At 35.0% G+C, this 6,743-nt stretch overlaps 1 long non-coding RNA gene across 1 annotated transcript; it reads left to right on the plus strand.

Moving 5' to 3' along the window:
• Window positions 1-6,279: 6,279 nt before the first annotated feature.
• On the plus strand, window positions 6,280-6,743 carry LOC117303809. The gene is made up of 2 exons (XR_004520545.1): window positions 6,280-6,596; window positions 6,636-6,743. It is a non-coding gene; the product is annotated as an uncharacterized LOC117303809 (long non-coding RNA).

Raw genomic sequence — 6,743 nt, forward strand, 5'->3', positions numbered from 1 at the left:
ACACAAATGTTTAATTTTGCTACCAGTGTATATTTATGTTATAGATGGATGTTGTTGTATTAGAGAGTGCTGTGTTACTACATTAGGAGATGATGTTTATGTTCATTTGCCACAATGAAGACAATTTGATTTTATCAAATGTAAAACAGAAAAACGTTTTGACTATTTTTGCCCATATTGTCTGCTGTTACATTGCCAGAGAATCAAAAGGTGCTTTTCACTTGTTAGTTTAAATTAGTTTTTTAATTCAAAATGGTACCAATTAAAGTGTTGTTGTTATTGCAATCATCACGCAAGCAAAATTAAATCCCAAACATTTTACCTACAGATTAAAATGATTTATCCACAGGATTAAATCGATTGATTTTCGAGGTTAAAATTATTAATCTGCAAGATTATTAATGATTTTTGTATTTTAAAACATGACCATGAGGATGAATTTAAACATGTCGGATTTATCTGTCAGAATTCTGAAAATCTACTCTGCGGTAGTAGAATATATAGAGAGACAGTTCTCTAAAGAACAAACTCTACTTGGCAAGTAGATATATACATGGTACCGCAAACCAACTATACATTGATACCTCACCATGCAATACCTCAAATCCCATCTACAGATTTATCTAGCTGAGATCAAACTATGCCAATTCCTGGAAAGGGAGGTTCAGATTTTCTATCTTCTGATTTTTATATTCTGAGTGTCTATCATTAAAGACAGTGGACACTATTGGTAATTGTCAAAGACCAGTCTTCTCACATGGTGTATCTCAACATATGCATAAAATAACAAACCTGTGAAAATATGAGCTCGATTGGTTGTCGGAGTTGCAAGATAACTATGAAAGAAAAAAACACCCTTGTGACACAAGTTGTGTGCTTTCAGATGCTTGATTTCGAGACCTAAACTTGAGGTCTTGAAATCAAATTCGTGGAAAATTACTTCTTTCTCAAAACCTACTCCACTTCAGAGGGAGCTGTTTTCACAATGTTTTATACCACCAACCTCTTCCCATTACTCTTAACCAAGTGAGGTTTTATGCTAATAATTATTTTGAGTAATTACCAACAGTGTTCACTGCCTTTAACTTGTTATGTTATACCCTGAAGAGAAATCATCTGTTTCAATTTGATGAATAGAATATTACAGTGTGTTGTTTGGAAACAGACGGACATTAAACAGCACTTTTTTGTACAGTAACTATTTTAAAATATATCAATAATAATCTATGAGTATTAAGCAAAAAAGGTAAACTTATTTCTGATATCGATTAGGTATTTGTAGTACTAATTGACAGTACTAGCAATGTATTAACACTAGCAGAAGAGTGAGTGATTTTAACATAGTAGTTGGTAAGTATCAAATGGGTATACCATTTACTGTTAGATTGAATAACCTCTTATTTTGCATGTAACTGGTTTAAAAGCAACATTGCAGTGATATGGTTTAAGGAATGTTAAGTTGATATAAAATACCAAAGCTCAACAAGATGTTGTGGTAATTTTTATGAAACGGGAACTCAAGAAGGTTTACTAAGAATACATGTTAAATATGTCGGGGCAGGATATCAAAGGGTTTTATATTGAATAGAATTTAATGTCAAGAAGTTAACAAACTAAAGTATATCGATAAATGTACCGAAGGAGTTAAAGGGTCTGGATACTTTTTCGCATGATGCAAAACATAATGTCCGCAGATTTACATTAACTTACAAGGTTTGAAGATAATGATGGTTTTAGAAAGCTTTCCTTGGAATATCTCTTACTGAGGTGCAATAGTTTTTGAGAAATGAGTAAAACAAGGCACAAAAATAATGTCACAGGAGACAAAATCTATTTTTGCATGTGAAACGTATTTTTGTGACATTGTTTTACTCATTTCTCAAAAACTACAGCACCTCAGTAAGAAATATTTTAAGAGTAACTTTATAATATCATTATCTTCAAACTGTAAGTTGAATGTAAGTCTGTGAACGTTGTGTTTCGAAATACAAAAACTACCCCAAATCCTTTTATTGTGTAGCTCTATAACCTTTGTTTTTTGTACAGATTGCGATAACAATGATCAGATGAGGTTTTGTTTGTGGTAGCACAACATGTAAATCTCTTTTGATTAGTGGTTGTTCTAACGAGAAGAACCAGTGGTTGAAAAAGTTATTTTTGAGTAGTGATGTTTCTGATGGACAACTCAATGTTTCAAGCAGTATGCTCTGATCGTCTTTAGAAAGAAACATTCAGTTGCCAACAACCAGTTTATCTCAGAACCACTGTAGTCAATAGAGATTTACACAGTGCTTCTGCAAACCTCACCTGGGCCCAATTTCATAGAGCTGCTCAGCACAAAAATTTGTTTAGCATGAAATTTCTTATTTGATAAAAACATGTTTACCAACCAAATTTTCATGTGATTTTCAGGATAAGCAAACAAAAGCTGAATACCAGTAACAAGGACTATGTAACAAATGGAAATTTGGCTGGTAATCCTGTTTTTATCAGGGAAGAAATGTTATGCGTAGCAAATTTTTTTGCTTAGCAGCTCTATGATATTGGGCCCAGATTATACTCCCACCATGCAAAGTTTCAAATCCTACATAACAATGATGTCGACTGACTGGTCAACATTTTCAGTACTTGTCAATTGGGGTTCCATACTCTACTTAATCTTAAAAGCAACGTAATCTTTCATTCATAAATTGTGATGGAGGATTCTAAGTTAACTATCTTTCTGTGGAGCACAATGTTTATTGTTTAAAGCTACAATTTTGTTTTAACTCAACTGATACTCGAAACTGTTACTTTGACAATATTTGTAATTGAATTTTGCACATCACTTCATTGTGGGAATATGTTGGGTTTTTTTCACCATAATTTTTTAATTTTTTTTATCTGTGCTAGTTTTTATCCTGTATCTCAAATCAAAGTATGGTTCAAACAATATTTTGTCCAGGGTAGTATTTTAGCTGCATTTCTGATTCTTTTTTTTCTTATTTTAACCGTCCTCAAGTAAATACCAATCCACCGATTCTTCCAAGAGTTACTTTATGTACTACATGTACATATCATACAATTTTAAAATTTAAGTTAAATTTTTCGTTTGCAATTTTTTCTTTTTCTTGCATTATCAAGGACGAGTTTTGTTGCCAGTTTTACTTCAAAAACTTGTTTACAATTATGTACAAAATTTGTATTTATAGAACCACTATACCAACATGGCCGCCTAATGTACCTTATCATGAGTGCCTATACAACAATTGAGATATCACCAGCGTGAGTGGAATTTGGGAAAATATAGCGCCTCTGCATCCCAAACCAAAAGAGGCGGAAGGCCGTGCTGCATATTTCTGTGTTCCATGAGGGTGCTTTTTATAACAAATTTATCAAGCAAACTTGATGCCTGGCTTAAAATAGAGCAGTACACAGATTTAGAACTATGCAATTCTTGAGGTGCGATATGGACCGTTCAATACGGTGAAAGATCACACTGCTATTGCCATGGATCGACCAATCAGTATCAAGAAATCAAGTTTGCTTGAAGATAAAAGTATAAACTTAAAATAAACAAAACCTCAAGATTTTTAATTTTTTGTTCAGGTGATAAGCCCTTTTGAGTAATGGCGGGCAATACTACAACACTATTAGGCTTTGATAAACTTGTGTGTGTACACCCAAAGCAAACAGCTTTTTGGGATACATTTGAAAGGTTCATGAAGTGTTGTGACAGGGAGTTATTGGTTATTATCGGTGCTGCTCATAAACAGATTCTATTGTTCTGGATGCAGGTAGTGATGGGTGGCATTCTGGCTTGTATTTTGTGTAGCACTGAGTTTTCAAATGAAATTCTTTATGGGCATTTCATTTACCGGTACTTTAACCTGTACTAAGTTTCAACCTTGTAGAGATTGTTATCTGTTTCCTTTATCCTTATTATTTCAAATCAATGAAATACATGATTTGATAAAACTATGTCACTGTGAAGAAGGATTTCCTGGTGCTTTCTTTGTTAACATATAAAGAAGACTTATACAAAAACCAGTACTGGTTCATACCAGAGAGTTTTTACATTTACCGATAGTGTTCAGAGTTAGTTTCAAATGAGACATTTAACACCACTCTTGCATTGTATTTGTGTAAATTTTGACAAGGTAGAAAAGCTGCATTTCTTTGCATACATGTTGGATTCAGTCTTCTTTGTCTTATGTTGAGATCTCACTCTCTCTTTGGAACGGTAGCAACCAGGGCCTAATTTCATAGATCTGCCTAACCGCCGATTTTGTGCTGCGAGAGTTTCCAAATTTCTTAATGCTGCTAATTAGCACACAAAAAGGCATGCTAGCCGTCTGGTGCTTACTGTATGAAAATGAATGACGCGACAATGCAAAGTCCTGGTAATAGGTAATCTGGCCATTTAAAATCCTTGGTGACCTGTGAAATGCGTTTAACAAATATTTCTGCTATGTTTAGCATGAAATTTTTTTCACCATTAAGCAGCGCAATAAAATTGGGCCCAGATATTGATGTTAACAAACTCCATTGAGATCCTTTACTTCCACATATTTTATCTCAGATTGACCCAAATGTGCCCATTATGTTATGTGCCTTATTCTAATAATATTATGAAAAGTACATTTGAATGAGATTTATAGTCCTTTTAATAGGTGCAGTACTCGGTGAACTTTGATATTAACAATAAAGAGATATGTTTGATATTTACAGAAGATATGTTTGCATGGTTTCATTTACTGGTATGACTGTAGTCTATTACATACACATTTACATTCAATTTGTAGAGATAGCAACATCTCCATGCAACTGCCCTCTATTTTTCCACTGGATCGCTAAAACAAAGTAACTTCCAATAAGGGAATCAATGTGTGGTGAACAGGTTTTCAACTAGTGGTTTAATCCCAACGAGGCCTGGTTCTTGATAATTTACCAAGACGAAGTCGAGGTAAATTATCAAGAACCAGGCCTCGGCGAGTTTAAACCACTAGTTGAAAACAGTTTCAACACACTTTGATTCCCATTCATAAATACCTTTTGGTCAAAAAGTAAACTAAATGCAAAAATAATAATTGTTAAATGATTTCTTTAAACACAACACCCCTCCAGCTATGAAATTGTAGAGCCCTCCGCTGCCCTCGCGTAAACAACTCCTTATAAGGGTAATGCTTTAGGCGTCGCGCGTATCGCGTGATGTGGCACAACTGTTTCAGCCGTTGCTCTCGACCAATAGGAATGAAGAAACTGTCTTATAAGAACAGGTGCAAGGTCGCGTGTCACGCTTATGAATTAACACTTTTTACCGGTCATTAACAAAAGGTTTAAGCACACCCACGTGACGCGCTCACCACCAATAGGAGTAGAGAAACTGTCTGGGGTATTTATGAATGCTTTTTAATGTAGAGACCCTTTTAAAATCAAAGTTGTTTTCCTCAGTTCGTTAGTTTTTCATTCTTAAGAAAGGAAAGACTATGGCCCTTTGCGTTTGTTTTGACAATATTGCGCTCGCTTTGCGTATGCGCTCAGGGCTTCAGACGAGAGGACAGACTCTGCAATTTTTGTGTGTGTGTGTATTTCTATTTTATTTTTTCCAGATGGCTCATTGAAAGTCATCTTCGAGTTACACGCTACCATTATAGACAATTAGTACTGTAGTCTTATACATTAAATAGATAATAATTTTGCATCGAGGCATCAATATCATATTGGTTTTTGCCCTTGCACTGATGTGTATTTTAAGCGCTGTATTTGAACCCTAGACCAACACATGGCAGAAAAGATGTCTGCTGGTAAGACATCTGCTCTGCCATCGGCAATGGTCTCGGGTTCAAATCCCACCCAAGTGATATGCCTGTGTTTTTTCACAGCACTCGGGGAAAAGTACCGAGTGTACAGTTCCTAAAATACACATCAGTGTAAAGGCAAAAAACAAATAATGATCTTGATGCCTTGATCAGTGTAACATTCGTGTCAGTGCAAAATAATAATAACAGTAACTGGGGCTATTTGATTCAGTCTCTATAGATAAGTTGCAATAGATGCCATCTTAATAGGCAAATTGCATTTTGGCTTGCAGGTGCATCAACTGCTTAGTTTATTAACGCAGCCACGCTGTTTACTAATGTGAAATGTGCTCGTGCTGCACGTTGTCTCGCGCAAAATGCAAGGCTGTGTGTTCCAAATTGCCCGTAAAGAAGAGCGATCTATATCTAGACTGGCTTCAATTACAAGACAATTTGGTGAAAGGTCATTACTAGTTTAGATATCCAATGAATACTAAAGACACTCAGGAGTTTGTGTGAATAAGTTTATATAATTTATTGTCTTTCTGTAACATTTATAGACCAGACATAAAACAGTGAATACAAAGATTGCAGTAGTAAATAAATTTAAGAATATTAAAGCAAGCATTTCAATAAAAAATCTTAAGTAATAAGCCCAAAGGGAAACTGGCTGGGTAAATGTTAAATAATTTGGGGTTCTGCAAAATTGACAAGAGAGGGATCTTAAACCAATAACCTCTGAATTAAGGTACTTTGTACTTTGCTCTACTTTATGTTGATAGTCTCCCCTTTTTTATTTGACATTTGAAATGAAAAGTAACTCCCTGTCTGCCGATTCCCAGGTTGAAATAAAAGGTAACTCCCTGTCTGCCGATTCCCAGGTTGAAATAAAAGGTAACTCCCTGTCTGCCGATTCCCAGGTTGAAATAAAAGGTAACTCCCTGTCTGCCGATTCCCAGGTTG

Source organism: Asterias rubens, chromosome 20, assembly GCF_902459465.1.
Source record: "Asterias rubens chromosome 20, eAstRub1.3, whole genome shotgun sequence".
In the NCBI taxonomy this organism is placed as follows: Eukaryota; Metazoa; Echinodermata; class Asteroidea; order Forcipulatida; family Asteriidae; genus Asterias; species Asterias rubens.